Genomic DNA, 19,430 nt, shown 5'->3' with positions numbered 1-19,430 from the left:
AGTGGTACTGCCTACATACAGCTTAGAACAGGGGCGTATAAGAAGATAAACCACTCCAGAGGTTTGACAAGTAGCAAAATGGTTAATGCTAATCTTTTTATGCAGCCTAGGTATTTCTATAGTGTCACCTTCCATAATAAGTGTACGTATTGAATAATGGCCACATCTGTAATTCCCTTTTGGCATCCTAGACCCAACGGATGGTCAAGTCATATCTGTGTGGATAGAGTGCTGGAAAAATAGAATGTACACTTATCTTATACTTTGCCTGTACTGGGAAATTGCCTTGTCCTTTTGACAATATACCTAATACTGGCTGAAACCTGAACCATAGCGGGGGGAAGGTCTAACAAGAGGTGAAAGAGTGTGCTTGAAAGGAAAGTGAGCAAAGCTGGGCAGCTCTTCTGACTTCTTAGTTTGGATCACCTACCCCATGAAACCATGGTGAATTAAATTCTAAGAGCCCTGGCAGCCCCTTGGTTTACTGAAAGGCTGCTGCAAGTGAAAAGAGAGAGGAAACAACTAGAGAAACAGAGGAGAAAGACTTGGTACAAATCTGACAGGCAATGAGCTCAAGCTTATTTTAAAGCCGATATCATGGCAGTGATGATCACAAACAATATTTCTTCACCACCACTGCAATTGTGCAGCATAGACCTGCAGAACTCGTCCACATAATTCAGGGCCTGTTGGGCTCTGGCCTACAGGAGGAGGTAAACTACTCTGCAGCCTACTGCAATCATTTTGTCAAACACTTTGCAGCTAAATTTCTTGCATCTATTCTAATTTGGACTCTACATTAGCAGTGACAGGATTGAATGGTTCCAGGGTGTCAAATTGTCCAATTATACCTTTCAGCTTGTCCAGTCTGAGGAAGTGGATTGGATTCTTTGGCATTTGAAACCTAAAACCTGTATATACAATCCTTGAACCTCCTGACTTCTTAAATCTGCTGGGGAGGGGCTGGTGGACTGGGGGCAAAAGACAGTAAGTGTCTACCTGAGAAACGGGGTGGTTGCCCAGGCTTGAAGTGGGCAGTGGTATATCCACTTCTAAGGAAGCTTACCCTAGACCCATTGATAAATTGAGGGTTGAAAAACTTCTGTCCAATCTCTAATGTAACATTCTTGAGCAAGGTGAGTGAATCCCCTGCCCCTACCCCTCACACCCTGCTCCTGCTTACCTGGCCAGCGAGGGGGAGTACACCCTTCCGTGCGCACTCCCCTGAGGCATTACGTGCTCCTGTGCGCTGCAGCCGCCTGGATTGGGCCCAGATCAGGCCCGGATTGGGGCTGCTGAAGAGTGCAGGAGTGCTCCTGCCCGCCACAGTGGCCCAAAAGTGTCCTTTTCGGCCCAGATTGGGCTCACTTTGGGCCTGTTTTGGCATGGATCAGGCTCGTTTCGGGCTGCTGCAGAGCGCAGGAGTGCTCCCGTGCTCTGCAGTGGCTCAAAACAGGCCCAATCTGCACCAAAATGGGCCCAAAATGTGGATGTGCTCCCAGGGGCCACATGATGATGTCACTTCCCAGAAGTGACATCATCACGCTTGTGGGAGCACACATGCGCTTTGCACCCATGCACCCCCCACCCGCACAGGTAAGTGCCAGGCCGCAATCCCCTGCCAAAAGTTTGAGGGGGCCTGGCAACCCTATGACTGAATGAGTTGTGGCTGGGCAACTTCAGGGATTCCTGAATGTTGTGGATTGTTTGGATACATTCCAATCTGCTTTCACGCCTAGTCATGGAACTGAAACTGCCTTGGTCACTCTTGTGGATGGGCTGTGCCAGGAGACGGATAGGGGAAGTGCGACCCTGTTAATCTTCCAGATCCTCTCAGAAGCTTTTGATAACATTGATCATGGTATCCTTCAGGGCTGCCTTTCAGGACTGGAACTGGGAGGCATTATTTTGTGGTGGTTTTAGTCCTACCTTGAAAGTAAGTTCCATAGTGTGGTGCTGTTGGATTGCTATTCTGCACTTTGGCCTCTGGCCTCTGGCCTCTGAGGATCCCTCATGCTTTTCAATGTCTATGTAAAGCTGCTGAAAGGGGTCATATGGAGATCTGTGTTGAGCTGCCACCAATATGGCAGCTCAACACTCAATATGGCAGCTCAACACACTAACACTCAGCTCTATCTCATACTTCCAGCAGATCCCAGGAAAGCTATGGAAACTGAACACGTGCCTGGAGGGAGGGATGGGAAGTTGAAACTTAATCCTGACAAAACAGATGTTATAGTTGTAGGGGGAAGGTTTGATCAAGGAATGGGGATATCTCCTGTTCTGGGTGGGGTTGCACTTCCTGTAAAGGAGCAGGTTCATAGCTTGGGGGTGCTCCTAGATCTGGGCTTCCTGTTGGATTAACAAGATGCAGAGATGGCCTGGGGTGTTTTTCACCAGTTCTGGCTGGTGAGCCAGCTACAGCTGTCCCAAGTGGGAAATATGTTGCTGCTGGCAATACCTAGATTACATTACACAGTACTGTACGTGGGGCTGCCCTTGAAGACTATCTGGAAGTTGCAGCTGGTACAGAGTGCTGTACCAGCTGTAGCCAGAGTGCTGACTGTAGAAGATGTAGGAACTATATCACTCCAGTCTTGTTCCAGCTAAAATGGCTCCCAATTTGCTTTTGGGCCCAGTTCAATGTGCTTTAAAGCCCTATATGGATTGGGACCAGAATACCTTGAGGACCACCTTTTCCCATATGAACCTACCCAGCTACTCTCATCATTTTCAGAGGCCTTACTTAGGGTGTTTCCACCATCAGAGGCTAGATGGGTGGCAACCTAAGAAAAGACCTTCGGAACTACCTCTTGAGGGAGACTCATCTGTTTCCCTCTGTCATTGTTGTGAACCAGTAGGTGAAGTCTTTTTTGTGTCATTTGGCATACTCCTAGTACACTCTTTATTGTGTCTCCTCCCTGTCTGTATATGTTGTTTTGTTATATATCTATTTTTATTGTATTTATATATACATTTTAAGTGTTATTTTAGTATTTTAATTTTTTTTTACATATGATGTTTGCTGTCTTGGAAATACCCTATTTTTGTGGAAATACAGCATATAAATATTTGAAATAAATTAAATAAATAAAATCCATCCATTATGAATAACAACCAAATCCATTCCATTACACAGGGACTCATACCTGAAATATTTATGACAGGGTTAACATAGTCAGCCCAATCCAAAGGGCTGGCTCTCTAATGACTCCAGCAGGTGACCTATGCTGGCATCTGAGACCAGGAAGGTGTGGTGCAGCCGCTGCTGAAAACAGCTACCCTGCCATTCCGCTGACAACCTCGCTAGCATCTGCCAGTGGCTGTGCCACTTCCCTGACAGGTGCACGAGGGGCAAGGAATGGTGCAGCCAATGAGCAGGCTGAGATTTCTGCTGCCTAATGACACCCACCCTGCCAGAGAGCAGGCTGCCAGGGAGCCTGTTGGGAGCTGTGGTCTGCCAGGGGGTGGGACTGGCAAGGTACAGTCAGGAGAGAACGCTCCTCAGTTGCCCTGGCAACACTGTCATAGGGGAGGTTACACCCGCATAAATCTGGGATATGACAGCGTAACCCTTACTCTGCTCCCTGAGCACTTTCTGCCTCCCTCTCAGTACTGGGCTGTCAGTCTTTGTTTGCTCCAATTCTGCTTTTTTCTCACCCTTTGCTGATATTTGCTATAAAAATCTCCCAAATGGTTTTGTTCCTATAGCACCTGAAGAAGTAAGCTCTGATTCAAGGAAGCTCTGAATAAATTTTGTTAGTCTTTAAAGTGCCACTGGACTCCTGTTTTGTTTGGTAAGAGGTAAACTATCCAGGGAACTGAAGGGTTGTGTATTGTTCATGCACTGACCATAGATAGACTTTAGGGGTGAGCAGGTCTGAATTTAGAATAAATTTATTAACGGCCTTCAATCTGGTTTATAAATCAAACCAGTACTAGTATTCTAAAGACCAATACAATGTGCTGTTCCTTATTTTTTACTAAACATATATGAAAACATGGATGTCCAAATTAACAACTTTGAAAGTCAAGAGAGCTACAATCCCTGTCAGTCATTATGTTAGCTTAAGCTTTTTACAGCATTCATATGTTGGGGTTGTTGTCTCATTATAGTTCTCCTGGCATGTGTTACATGGCTGCCTGTCTCTTGTTCTTAAGAATTCCTTGGTTTTTCTCATGTGTCAATAATCCTCAAAAGCCCACTCTGCGGTGCACCTTCATTCCCTTATGACAGCTGTCAAAATGTCAGTCCTTCACAATTCTTGCTGTGTCCTGGGTCCATATTTTAAGGGCTATCCATTTAATGCAGGTACAACAATAGACAGTGCTGTAAAAAGAAAAGACATGAATGCACACGTAATCTAGAAAACTGACATCCAAAATAAAAGTGAGGGATAAAAACAAAAGAAAAAAATCTAAAAAATTACTAGCAAAATGCTAAAAATGTGTGTGTATGGCTGATTTTCAGAGCCATGCATTAGATTTGACAATGAATGAATCAACAGTGTACAGGGGACTGTTGCCAATCGTAGATTCATAACTCACAGTTTCACTTATTCAGAGACTATGGCTTGATCATACTGACATGATATTTTGCCTGTTTTTATTCCCATCACTCCATCATTGTAATAATTTCGTGGGAAATTTGTTTGACTTTTGGGAAACAGCAGAACCCTGCTTCCCATTATTTGTGGATTTCCCCATTCACTGTTTTTTTAAAAAATCTCAAGACAGCAGATCAGTTCTCCTGGAGGACAAATTAGCTTCAGAGGGCTGTGGCATTGCATCCTTGCAAGCACACACAATCTCCCCTGGGACCTCATTTGGCTATTAGAAAGGATGATGATGATGATGATATTAATTCATAGTGCACTACAGGCAATGTGGCCTAATAATGAGACTAGGGATGCCTGTCCAGGTTGTGAAATTCCTGGAGATTTGGGGGGGTGGATCTTGAAGAGGGTGGGATTAGCAGAGGAGAGAGGCCTCAATGGGGTATAATGCCACAGAGTTCCCCCCTTCAGACAGCCATTTGCTCCCGGGGAACTGGTCGCTGTTGCCTGGAGATCAGGTATAATTCTGGGAGATCTCCAGCTACCACCTGGAGGTTGGCATCCCTAAATGGGACACAAGTTTCAAATTGTATGATGAACATTTTCTTTCAATTCTGTCAGTGTTATCCCTCTGACTCTTTAAAATCTTATCTGGAGATAACATCAAATGTCCATGAATCTCAGGCCAGGGTCATATGGCCTTTCTGCCTCCTATCCCATGATAGACCCTGCGGCTTCCAATTCTCCAGAAACTTCCCAAGTCCAAGTTGAGAACTTTAATTACTTATCTGTATATCACCAGAGACAGGCATAAAATAGGTCACACTGTCCTCTTCTTGAGGTAAAGCTAACCCCACTTTGCACTCTTTCTGAGACAGAACTATATTTTCTGAGTATGTTGTATCAACTGAAGCAGACCAGAAACTGCTGAATGGCTGCACTTCCCTGTAAGGAGTGACTGGCTCTTAGAGCAGCATTCAAAAAAGTTCAGACTGTAACAGCTGATTTGCTATTTCACCTTCATGGGGCAGGCAGACAGGCTGTGATGCAGAGCCCAATGTGTAACTTCATGTATATGTTCAGTTTGTTGAAGGTCCTGGAAAAGAAAACACCTCACCTTTCAAACAATGATTAACCTTATGAATAACAAGATCAGTTTAGGTATTATCTCATCTCCTAACCCTTGGAGCTTTTACCTGTGGAAACCAGTACTAGTATTCTAAGCACCAATACAATGTGCTGTTCCTTATTTCCACATTTATATCTCCCTATAGGACTACATAGGAGCTTCCACATTCACAGTCTAGTTACCCTGTTCCAACAATTCCTTGAAGCGAGTTGGGAGCTCTGAGGTGAATGTGAAGCTTCCATTCTGCAAGAGTGAAAGGAGAAAGCAGCTGCACATGCACAAAGAGATGCATGCCTGGAGCTACCCCCTCCCACTGAAGTGAATGAGAAATCTAGCTCACATCAGAGTGAACAGAGCTCTGTGCTGGGAGCAGTGCAGTTCTGGTACCAGATGTTTTTTACATTTCCCAGCACCTGAGCTTACTAACATGCATTAGTTTCTGGGAGATTGCTTCTCAGTGCTTAGAATGACTACTTTCAAGCCAAGAATTGGACAATGAAACATGTTCTAAAAATGTAACCTATCAATATTCAAATATGCGCTTTTGCCAGTGTTACAAATAGCCTAAGTGCTTATTTTAGAAACTCATTTCTAGCATATGCAATACAGACTTCTCGGGTATAATCTTTTTTATGCACTTTGTAAACTGTCTATACAGGATTTATCTGTGCTATGCATTGTAGTTTTAACCCTCTAATTTGCTGCTAAGTAGTGGAATTGTATTGATTTGGCATCTATTGCACTGCAAAGTGGTGCAGATTCATTGATTTAAACTTGTAAAATGCTACTGGAATAAATCTGGTTCCCTCCCCCTCAAAATAATCTTCATAATTGAATTCACTGATTCAGTTTCAAGGGTGTAGGTTAAGCACTGATTGCTGGAAGAATGGGCTGATTCATCACATTTCTGATATATATTTCCTCATGAAAATATGGAAAGTACATTTGATAAAATGTTGGCAAAAGTAACATCAAGGTAAAATCTCCCACCAGGTTCAGTCAAGACAATGTTAAAAGTTGAACAATCCCAACTATTATATATGTTTACAAGTATTTGTTACATATTTACTTTGACACACACACACACCCCGGCAAGATCCGTTGGAAATCCATCACAGAATTTCCAAAAATTTGGCAAGCTTGCAGACCACTAGTGCTGGCATAGTGCTGGAGTGGAAACTAGATAGACTATCAGTAGTAAAATAGAACAGTGATTATGAGAGAAAGGACTACAAGTGCTTGTAAACAAACAAATCAATCACTAGACAGTCATAACTCTGCCAAGATTGGATCCAGTTCCCTGCTTTACTAAACACAAGACTGTATACAGCCAGCTTTTTTACTCCATCTCACCCATTTCCTCTCCTTATTACAGCTCCCATTCCACATAGCTTTGGTCTACGCAGGTCTCTTGATCCATAGCACAGGTTTTTTGTCGGTCTGAGGGAACCCTGTCCTCCTCTTTTTTTACCACCAGCATTTACACATTTACACATTTTTAATCTTATAGAGAGTCACCTGCACACCTTAAAGCTGGAACTCCTGTCACTGCACTGCTTCAAGCTCTGCAGCTATTGTGATTGTCAGTGCTTCTAGTCCAGGTATCACCACTTTCTCTCTGTAACTAACACATTTTTTTCTCTTGTGCAACTCTGTTGGGAGAGGGGAAGGAATAAGTTCTTCCCCCATGCCACTGCCAAGAAAATAGGGCTGAGCTTTATTTTCTGCTGCCATTACACAATAACTCATTGAGTCAGGCGATGAATGTGTTAATTAATGTGTTTGTTTGGTTTTTCTCCACAGATTTGCTAGAAAGAATCTTAGAACAGGAAGAAATGAGGGGATTTGAAAATTGTGAGTTGGTTATAATCAATGGCTAGAGTTTGGCTGCACCTATCAAATTGCACAGGCATGCTTTTTCCTTGTTTGCCAAAATGTGCTGAGCAATTCTATCCCTGAGGGGTAAATTAGATAGAGTTTTAAAGGAGGCAAATACCAAATCTGGGATGTTTGTCTCATGCCACACATCTGTTATTTAGCAATTAGGTAGAGTGTTGCTTCCAAGCACTAAGTAAGCTGATGAAACTGTGTGAACTGGTGGTGTATTACTTTCTTTGAAAAAAATTATTGATTTCGGGCATCTTTTAAAAGAAATTGCTAGCAAGGATTCTAATGATGCTTTAAAGGTGGGGAATGGATCTTGGACAGACAGGTTTAATTCCTGCAGAAATAAAACCATGCTACTGCAAAGCAGACTATTCTATTCTCTCCCCACCCTTTAATTAAATATATTCACACATGAAATAATTTAGTGTAACTTAATAAATGTCTAAACACTGTTCTCCTTCATGTAACTGTCTTGTAGTTTATGTCATTATGGCCTGCTTTTCAACAGTAGAATGTCTTAATTTTGAGTGTATCAAATCTAATCCTACGGTTTATTGTGGGTAACCCCAGTTGGTCGTGTTCTACGGCTTTCCCTCCTTTTTTGAGGAATAGAAGTTGCACTGCTGCACTGCTGGTGGCCTGAATCACCTCAATTTGTTCTAGCAATCAGAGGCAGCTGCTCCATGTGAAAAGAGTGTGGACCACTGAACAGAGCATTAAAACTGACCTCAGGCTGTATGTGAAAGACTCTGCCTTTTTTACTCAGCCACTGGAGCATGTGCAAACAGATTTGCTGAGGTACAAAACGCTCCAGTGATTTAAGGCAAGTTTTCATCTCTCTTTCTCTCATTTTCCCTTTCAGAAATGAAACAAGACAGAAGACAGACTGGGGACAATCTTAGCAACATCTGTTGCCTTTCACTTGTGTCTTGGCTGAGGACAATATCTTTTCAGAAAGTATTGACATGCATGAGAAAAGGGGGCAAGGGCTTCAAGAAAGAAGTGTCAGGACATGTTTCCCAACACACACAGTTGGTCCTTTTTATAGAGTGTCTATCAGAATTCTTTTGATGGACAAAAGACTCCCTGTCTCCTTTTCCCTTCTCCCTCCCCCTTCTGGTAAAATTGTCTGAAAACAAAACTTGAGCCGATTACAAAGTCCAAGTGGGCTCTACGGCACTGCAGAACTGTTAAAACTGCCTCCTTTGGGTTTTATTCTTGTGAAGAAAGGGTGCTTGACAGATCTAATCTGAAACACACTTAATGAGAAGTGTGAAGAAATTTATGCTTAACATTGGTTCACATCTGTTACTTTTTAATTTTCTCATTAATTTAAGTTGGCTAATCATAGCTCAGTAGCAACTGCACTGTTTTAACACTTGTACTGTGAACTTTATGTTATTGTTTCCTTTAATTGTTTAGATGAGTTGGTGTCCAGCAGCTCCTCTGTGAGTATCCCAATCACTCTGTTTCACCACTTCCTCAGAAAGAAAATAAAATAAGCATTAGTTTGATCTAACTTCAAGAAATAAACAGTTATCTCCCCCCCCCTCACTGCACATTGCTTTTCACAGGCAATTTTGCTCAGTCCATCCATGACATGCCTTCATAAAAATGACAGATGAAGCAGCTGAGTAACTGGTGGGTATATTATCCTCCTGCAGGCATCTGCTGATCGGAAAAGCACCTATTCTATTGTTGGCCTTAGGAATGAGGAGTAAATTCTCTATCGTACAAGAAACCATTCTTACATCCATTCTGCTACTCTGGAGAGAGTCAGAGTAAATTAAATGACATCCAGACTTGAATGAGGGCCAATGCCAATGCAGAGGGTTTACATAGATTAGCAACCAAGATGTCTAGGTGACAAGATAAAGCTTTAAATAAACAGGAAAGTGTCACCATCCTTTACAAGAATATATATATATATATATATATATATATATATATATATATATATATATATATATATATATATGCAGATATTGAGGGTTTAACACATTGTGCCACTTTCCTGGAGAAATAGTATTATGTAGGTGATGGGTGTTTTTGCCTATGGGTTTCTCAATCTGTATCTGATTTAGAGTTCAAATAATTTCTTAATGTCCCCATCTTAGACCATCTTTACTTGCACCCCTAGAAGGCTTTGTTGTCACTCTTGTAATTGCTCCCATGACCATCCCTATACATCTGAAGCATTCAGCTCACATGAGCTGCCTCAGATATCATGGTAAGCAACTATGCAAGACACACACCTCCCAAGGGTCAGCTTGTTTTCTTACCATGACATCTTAGGTACCCGTGTGGACAGAAGTCCTTATTTGAACCAAGGGGAGCAACTGGAAAGATGGAGTCAACCAGACTGCCCAAGATATGTTTTTGTTACTTAGAAGTTATTTAGCAGAAACCATTAACATTTACTTCTAGGCAATGTTCTCCTTGAGAGGATATCATCACTGATGGAGAGAAGGAAGATGATTCCTGAAATCAGATTTGACCATTAGTTTCACAGTGTATGGTGTATGTGTCAGGGTGGAGGGCACTTTGCATGCATTTTGACCATGTGAATGGCATCTCGAAAGAAAAGCAGATAAACAATAGACAAGGGCATAAGAAAAATCTTTCTTTTTCAGATAAGGAAGAATAATTAAGGATTAGGTTGGAAGAGGTTTTTTTCCCCTTTATATTATGAATAGCATTATTATTGGTGATACAAGGATGGTTTTCACCTGAGTAAACAGAGACTTTGCCTGTTGATGTTTGTTATGTGCCTGGTGAAACACTTAAAGTGATAGGTGATGCAGGTGTTGGGAAGGGCTTATGGGCGCTTATGGCAGATACACATGCTGTATATACAGATGCATTGCACCTTTTGGTAGGATTCCTGTCACAGAAGGCCAAGCCACCCAGTGACATGAGTTGAAGGCATAACCATACTTTGAGTTCTTTCTCTTTTACACACTTGTCAGCTGTTGAGAGATAACTTTTTATTCAGATAATTAATTGCCACAATTTATCATGCGTTGACTGAAACTGTTATTGAAACTTCACCGTGGATGGAAGGTTCTTGTCATGTAAATACACTGGAGGCAAGCTTACCAGCAAGGGCATTTACTCTCAATCAAATTAAATATGACCTCGCCATGTTTACCTAGCAGAATATTCCTGAAATCATAACATATAAGCAGTAGCATATATTCTGTCTTTCCATGATGAACGAATGTGGTAACACTGACATGTAGTTATTTCTTCAGAACAGAACACATAAAACCACAAAGACATAAAACTGGAACAGGTAAAGGTGACTGGAATAATGGGAGATGATAGAGTAAGGAATAGATAGTTTTGTTGTTCACCTACTGTTGGTTAAACTAATGCACAATAGATAAGAATGAGTTCCTTATTCAGGGACTTTAAAAACCACTGGGAGCATACAAGCACATTTCTAAACATTCAGAAAATGCCATAGCCTGGGAGAAAAGTCATCAAGAATGATAACACCCACAACAACCAATAGGCTTCTGTGATATTTGCCAGTGGATATACTATCAGGAGGAAGGAGCATATTTTCCTAGGTATACAATATACTGTATCTGTTTCAAGCAACAGAAGTTGAGCCTCCAGGGAAGATGTTTGTGTGGTGCATACCAGATGGCTAACAACCTGACATTTATTGTTCTAAAACCCAGTTGTGTGAAAAGGCCCACATGATAACACTCACCTCGAATTTTTAACAGTTACATTTCAGAATAATTAAATCAATAAAGAATGTGACTGGGATATTGTTCATGATTGAAAAGATGTGAAAGTGTCTGCAGGTGAAATGAGAGAACTTTCCTATGCAGAGATTTACCTGTATGGCAACCATTCCAGTAGGATACAACAGGCAAGCTTTTTGGTACCTGCATTCTATAAAGCTGAGTGATCTGTTATCTGACATTCTTATTTCTAGAGATTACTTGAACTCCTGTTCTACTATGACTGTTACTTCCACTATCACTCCACTAGGGCACTTCCATAAATGGACCCTGTCAAGGTGATGAACAAAGAACCCTCTAGCCAGTGGCCTGGCTAACTATTATCCAATCCCTTCTAACCATAATGTAACAGACTGGAAATAGTGCTCACAGTCACCACTTCTTATAGAAATACTAAAGTCATGACCTTCTTAAAGGTCTTCCACACAGAGGTGTCCTTTAGCATTTTACCTGCAAGAGATCTGGTATTCCCTAGTGAGTTCGAATTGCCTGGTATTTCTTCTACAGTGAGTCTATTATGTCTCCCCAAATACCACCAGCTTCAACACAGAATTCACACAAATGTTAATGTCTCAGAGAAGAGATATTTTTTGTCAAGTCTTTTCTTCTCATTCTTCTTTTTTTCTTCCACTGCTGTTCCAAATCTTAATTAATACTTGCTTATTTTATTTTATTTTTTAAATCTCAGGAAAATAATGATATAAAATACACAAGAATATTCCTGGTCAGTTTCACTACACATTGACGTCTTACCATTTATACATGTATATTTGCATGTGTTGATTTCCTTGTACATACACAATACAGATGTTCTTTGTGGATATAATTCTCTAATGCACACAAAAAGTTTTCTTACTGAAGGGTGCAGCTAGATATACACAGACATATTATTGTGTTAAATATGATTTGCCTTTCATTGAAGGGTGAAGCTATGCACAGCCAAAGAAGAATGCTCAGCCATTATGTTAAATATAATGTAAGAATTGTTCATAATGAACAAATAATAAATTAGTATTTGTTGTAGCTTCAGATGAGCATCCAAGTTTATTATTACAATGAACTCATGTGTAGAAGGGCATGGAAGCAATAATGCACATTCCAATAATAAGGAACGATAAGCAACAGTTCAGTTCTTTGCAACCAGGAGGTTTTTATTCTTTTCTTGACAGGTGTTTTCTACTCTTTTGAGGAATGTGAATGGAGAAAATAAGTGCAGATGGAAGACAGTCAGAGCATGTGCATCTATGTTTGATTTATAGTTATATCAGCGTGGATATGGAAATAGATTGCATTCTCACTTCTCAGAGTGAAGGTCATATATTCAAGTCACACACATGGATTTGGGCATGCACGTACTGCACTAGGAGGAGAGTGTGTGTCGTTTTGGAGCTACTTATATTTCTATAGGTACTTATGCAGAAAATATGGAGGACTAAGGATGCAATACTTCTGATGGGGCATGAAATGGAAGACTTCATTTGGCAGCTGAAAGATAAATATCCTGAGAACTTTTCCTTGCAGTACCAGAAAACTAATAAAGATTCAATCTAAAAGTCTTCTGCAAGTGGATGAGTGCCCCTGCTTGCGCTTCCCATGCTATATCCTTACTGTTCCCAAAGATTCTTTAATTCCTCTTTCCTGTGTGTTATTTTAAGGAAGCATAGGGTTTGAAGTGGCAAGGGAAAAACTTTAGAGGGGGCTGCCTATTTCCTACTTGGTGCATCTGAAAGATCAGCTTGGTCCTGTTTGCCAGTCATGTTCAGGGAACTGATTTTTCACCAAGATCTATAAATACATCAAAAGAACATAAGAAGACCCTTCTGTATAAGACCAGTGGTCAACCAGTTGTTATGGAAGGCTAACAACAGGGAATAGAGGCTGAAGTCTTCCTCTGATGTTGTCTGCTGGCACTAGATTCAGGTTTATTGCCTTTGAATGTGGAAGTTCCCTTTAGTGGCCATGATTAGTAGCCACTGATAGATCTATCCTCTGTGATTCTGTCTAATCCCCTTCCACATACAGATATGTCCATTTGCATGACTGAAGGCCGCTGCCACCTTACATGCCCTTGTCTCCTTCCACTTTCACCTCCGGTTGTTAAAAAGTGGTTACAAGAATATATATATTATTAGATATACTTTTAGGTGTCTCTCAGTGAAATCCTAAGCAGAGTTACTCCAGTCTAATCTTATTGGGCTCAGACTGAAGTAACTCTTCTTAGGATTTTACTGTCTGTATACCATTGGCCCAGGAACATACATAATCTGTGATTAGTATGAGTGATCACTTCAGGACATATGTTTATAACTGTGCAGGTATGAAAAAGCAGGTAATGTGTCTTTTATATCATATTTAAAGGATACATATGACTGCAAAAAAGAGGGAATGAACTGTGAAAGGTTTGATAAGGAGGCTATTTAATGACCTGACCATGACTTTATTGGATTTATGCCTTTTCTCTGCTAATAAAAATTTAATAAAAAACATAACTGTTATATGATCAGAAGAAGCTCACATGATATGAAAGCAAAGAAGTTTGATTAAAGTAAGTTTGCCTGATGATCGTGATTTTTCTCCAAAAGTCTCATTTCCCCTACTTCCTGTATGCCCCATTGTGATCTAAAGCAGCAGATAGAGAGACTTACATTATACCATGAGAGTTTGTGTCCCATAGAATCTAGTGAGAAGTGGTCAGTTCAAATCCTGCTGGAACAATGATCTCAAAGGAAATGTTTGATGAGCCACCGTCTAATACCTATTTTTTATAGCTGTTGTAAGAATTACCAAGACATTGTATTCAGGGATCGTTTTGAATGGCCAAAAGCTTGTACATTAGTGCTGAGTATTATTGTCACTTCTGTTAACACTTTCTGATATATCAAGGATCCCAAGCGCAGCTTCGTGGCTCTTTCCTAGCTCAGAGGGCAGAGATGCAGACACACATGGCTGGGACTTGTTAGACAAAACTTTACCAAACTTCCCAATGAAAAACTATTCTCACATTAGCCTAATAAGCTGCCACCGCTCCCTTACACTATCGCCAGGTTATAAAGTGAGGGAGAAAACTTCAAGCCTATAGGGGACTTAAACAGAAAGTCTACCTTGCAAGGGTTGACTTACGAGCAGAGTTTCCCAAAACAGGATTTTACCTTAGTAGGTGGTCAAGGGTCAGGTATGGGGTGTTGCCGGACTTTTGAGGTTTCAGAGTCAACCACGCAAGATAAAAATATAATTAATTTATTTAAGGTGCAAAAGACATACAAAAATAGACAAGACATATTGTGAGGATTAAAATAACAAAACCCACAGCAAGTAGCACTAACTAGACATATCACGGTAATCCACCAGAAGTTAGGCAGTGCCTTTTCAGAGACACACAGGATTTCAGTTGTTCAGCATAACAAGACACAAAGATGGTTGCAACAGAGCTTCCATCCTACAGAACAGAGACAGAAGTGAAGCAATAGCTGGGTCACAGCATTTCTAGCTATGACCTGACTAGAGCCTTAAGTCTCATGCTGGGTAGTTAATTTATGGTTCTTGGAGTCTTGAATTATTCAAACTTGTTGACCGATCATGAGTCGAAGAACTGATGTCACCATTACTAGGTGCGTATGTACGAAAGGAGGAGAAAGACCAATCTGCAGCTTTGGTGCCACCCTTTTTCTCTCCCAGGTGTGAAATGGTATGATCAGTCAAGAATGTTAATTAGCAAAACTGTACCATGGAAGCTCCATCTCGCTAACAAGGCTAGCTCACTATCTTATCTCACCAGGTGTACCAAAAGCGCTTTCTCTGAAGCTCTGAAAGTTTCTCAAGAAGATTTCTCAGAAAGGCCCAAGAGTCTGAACCAAAGTTTTAAGAACAGGGGTACACTTTTAATGCAAAAGGCAGGCATTTTCTTGACATGATATAGAACACTTTGTGACCTATGGGAGGAGACTGTGCTCATTTTGCCAAACACTTTGCAGACAGAGAGCGGAACTACAAGTGACAAAAGGCACAGATTGGACACTTGTCAGCTTCCCTCAAGTTTTGATGGGAAATGTAGGCAGCTTGGCGGAATGTTGGACAAGTGACAGTTGAAAAGTCCATTGGACAGCAGTCAGAGAGCCAAGTTGCAAGACTAGGATTCCTACATTTCCCATCAAAACTTGAGGGAAGCTGACAAGTGTCCAATCTGTGCCTTTTGTCACTTGTAGTTCCGCTCAGAATCTCTCACACCTGCATTAGTAGTGACAGGATCAGATGGTCTAGGGTTGTTAAAGATAAATTCTCCTAATTCCTCTTTTCCCAGTTTCTCCATGGAATCCAATTACCCTTTCCTTTTCCTGTTTTTAGAATTTCAAGTTAGTTTCTAAACAATTCCTTTTGGATCAAAGAGAGATTTTCAGAAAGGAGGGGCAGGAAGGGAGGTTCTGAAAAAGTGCAGAATTTCATTCAGTAGCTGCTCAGAGGCAGACAATGTCTTCCTAAGCTTTTCTATCTTCCTGCTAGTACCTCACCCTGGGGTGTATAATATAAAACAACTGCAAGGACTGAAGATACAAAAGGCACCTTGACTTCTCTTTGAAGAGAAATGAAAGAGAAATCCTGCTCTTAAAAGAAGGGAAAGAGAGTAAGAGTAATGGCTATATCTAAAAAAGTGAATTTTGGAAAAAGAAGTTCCCGACCCATAACTATCCTAGGTCCCAGGGTGTCAATTTGTCCAGTTGTGTGGAATACTTTTCAGCTTATTCAGTCTGAGGAAGTGAATAGGATTCTTGCAACATTGAAACCTACCATATGCTTGTATGATGTTTAAATCTGCCGGGGAGCGGGGCTGGCAGACTGGGTCCAGGATACAGTAAATGTATCCCTGAGAAAGGGGGTAGTGTCACCCCAGCCTTGAAGCAGGCAGCAGTGTATTCACTCCTAAAGAAACCTACTCTGGAAACTGGAGAGTTGACTACCATCCAGACTCAAGTGTAACATACTTGAGTAAGGTGATTAAATACATTGTGTTTGGCAACCAAAGAAACAGCCTTCTCAGAGCCAAGCTACAAGTGACGCCTGACACAGGTTGGACACTTGTCAGCTTCCCTCAAGTTTTGATGGGAAATGTAGACATCTTGGTCTTGCAGCTGTAATGGAGAGCCAAACTGTAAAACCAGGACACCTACATTTCCCATCAAAACTTGAGGGAAGCTGACAAGTGTCCAACCTGCGTAAGGTGTCATAGCTTGGCTCTCAGTTGTGGAACCAAAACTTTGGAACTACCTCACTTCTGTCATTGTCTTTTGACAGCAGGTGAAGACTTTCCCATTCATTTGGCATACCCCAATAAACTCTTCTTGGCCCTCCTAACTGATTGAGTTTGTTTGTATATAGTTAAATATTTATATATATATATATATAAAATACTCTTTTTGTGTTTTAAATGTTTTTAATGCCTTGGGGGACTCTATTTGGGTAGAAAGGTGGCATGCAAAAGTTTTAAATAATATAATAGATAAATAATAGAAGGTATAGTGTTTAAAATGTATTTCCATCTCATCAGCAACAGTGGAAGCTTTATATCTAAATATAAATAAGTGAAGTGTTATGCATTTCATCTCATTTGAAAAGACCTTATTCTGCAACTTGTGTGGTATACATTTTGAAGACTTTTCTCTTCTTGAGCCTCTACTTTTGAATAGCTGACCAAAGATTCTCCTTTTACATGAAATAATTATTTGAAGGACAGAATCAGTTCCTGTGGTTAATTGAACTCCTTTTCTATATGGAAAAGCACACAAGAATATTGTAAGCTTTTTGTGGTTGAATACATCCTATTATAATGTAGCCACGTACTTAGGTTTGAGATAGGAGATTTCTTGTTGCTGTATCTTCAAAACATTTCTCCTTGAATTCATTGCACTATAATGCTGTGTTGTCTGTCTCTGCTCACAGAGCCACATCAAAAATGTATTCCTCAAAAAAAGAGGTTAGGAGACATGGTAAGGATCACGCGAACGCTGTTCTTTGATTATACACTTAGTGAAATATCAGTGTTTGTATTTAATGTTTCAAAAGCTACAGAATTTGAGACTGACATGATATTTGATTTTTTGAGTGATTAGAAAAAACATCTAGGCCTGTTTTCATTTTTTAAAAGGAGGAAAGTGCTTTATTCTTGAGATATTTTGTTATCAGTGTTGCCATAGTTCACAATGTGCATTGCATTAAAGAACTACATTTAATTAGAAATCTACATAACAGCTTTGCTCTTTGAAAATGTGTAACAGCTTTGAAGAAAAGGCTAATTTGCCGAAAAAGGCAAATCAAAAGGCAGCACTGGTCCAGGTTTATTTTGATGAGCTCTCCTTGGCTGTGATCTATGTTTTTAAGAACAGGATATGGATATTAAAAAAAACCTAGAGTTTTAAAGAAAATGTCATTTTGACATCACCTTTGTCAGTATTGCTATATGCCATTTATAATATATGGCAATGCTGTCTTTCTGGCTAGGAGGCCTAAGGTTGTATTCTTAATTAAACAATTTCGAAATGAAGCAAAAAGTTAGGATTATTCTTGAAAAGAAGTGCCATGATACCCACCATCTGTGGCTTTCTGAAGGGCAACTAGGGATACTTTATCAAGTAACACTGTTCCACTGGGAAACCTCATTAGGTCCCAGTGGCATCACCTGTTCTAGGCATGGTTGCACACTGTAATAATCTTATCAAAGCTGCATATACTTGGAACTTCCTTATCTACTTAATGTTAGCAACATTCTTATTCTTACATGCCATTCTTTTGTTAGGCCATAATCTGAGGTAAAAAAGAGACCCTCCAAGAGGAGGTCATTCTTGTGTCACAATAAGTGCATACATTACAGCTGGAGCATCTTGGAGGGCTTGAGTTCATTTTGACAATACTCCTGTGGCAATAAGTAAATGTGCTTTAACTCTTCTTTAAAAGGAAGTTACGTTGGATGAAGACATCAGAACATGACTCCAATATTTTGGGACGGGATGGTAGAACTGCTATTACCTAGCTTACTCTGTTAGTGGCATCCAATGCCCCACTTTGAATTATGCCTATTTAGAACTATTGATTTCAGTGGATCTTGCCTCCAAGTAAGCAGGTTTAAGATTACATTCACCCAGGCTTTTATAAACCCTTGCTCATTTTATATTGTTTCTACTTGAGCTACTGTATTTGGGTGTTTCTGCACAATATATTTATTATGTGAGCTCTTCCGGGCATTCTCCAAGAAACCATATTTGTTGCAGGGATTTTCCCAGCAAACTAGTCCTTTGATTTTGGGTGGGGGGGGGGAATATTATTTCACACACAAATTCAGATAGGACTGCCACCAGTATGACAGTGAGTATGTGAATATGGTTGTGACTGATGCAACTTACTGGGAGATAATGCTTTTGACCACACTGTTAGCAGTCAGATCCCTTCCTCATACTGAAAAGGCAGTTTATGAATGTAATAACCCCCTTCCTCTTATGCCATAAGCAGAAAACACTGCCTGGCAAGGCAGAACAGATGCCAACTCTGGCTGGAACTGGAAAATTACCAGAAGGTGTGTCAGATTAACTAATTGCCCCTCTATGCCATGGAGAAGCAAAACAAAGAAGTCTTCCATGAGTTCCTGCTTTATCTCATCAATGCCCTTCTGTACCTTCCCTCACCCACCTTCCCAATCATGGCTATTCAGCAAACTTGCTAGCTCTCCCCTCCCAGCAATTGCTGGGTCATCAATCTCCATTCACACCTTTTGTCTACCTCATGTAGAGCCATTAAGCCTCTCCTAACTTATTGTCCAAACCTCTGGACAAGCCACAAAGCTGTTGTCTTTAAGGCAAGATGTCAGTCTGCCCCAGGGTACATTTTGCATTGTAATTGAGCTGCCCTCAGCCATGTGCAGTGTATGTGTTCTGGAACCCATCCACACACCCTCAGATTATGTCTGAGCCCTCCCTTCTCTTCCATGAAGCGCTGGCCATTTTGCTGCTGTTCTCGCAGACTGGTAAATATCACCCTACTCTGAACTGCTCTCCCCCTTTTCTACTTCTCCCTTACCTACTTCTGTGTGTATGTTGTGTGTGGTTCTTTGTATGATTG

Source organism: Eublepharis macularius, chromosome 7 (genome assembly GCF_028583425.1).
Source record: "Eublepharis macularius isolate TG4126 chromosome 7, MPM_Emac_v1.0, whole genome shotgun sequence".
Taxonomy (NCBI): domain Eukaryota; kingdom Metazoa; phylum Chordata; class Lepidosauria; order Squamata; family Eublepharidae; genus Eublepharis; species Eublepharis macularius.
The sequence above is the reverse complement of the archived record's forward strand: the minus strand, read 5'-3'. Positions refer to the sequence as shown.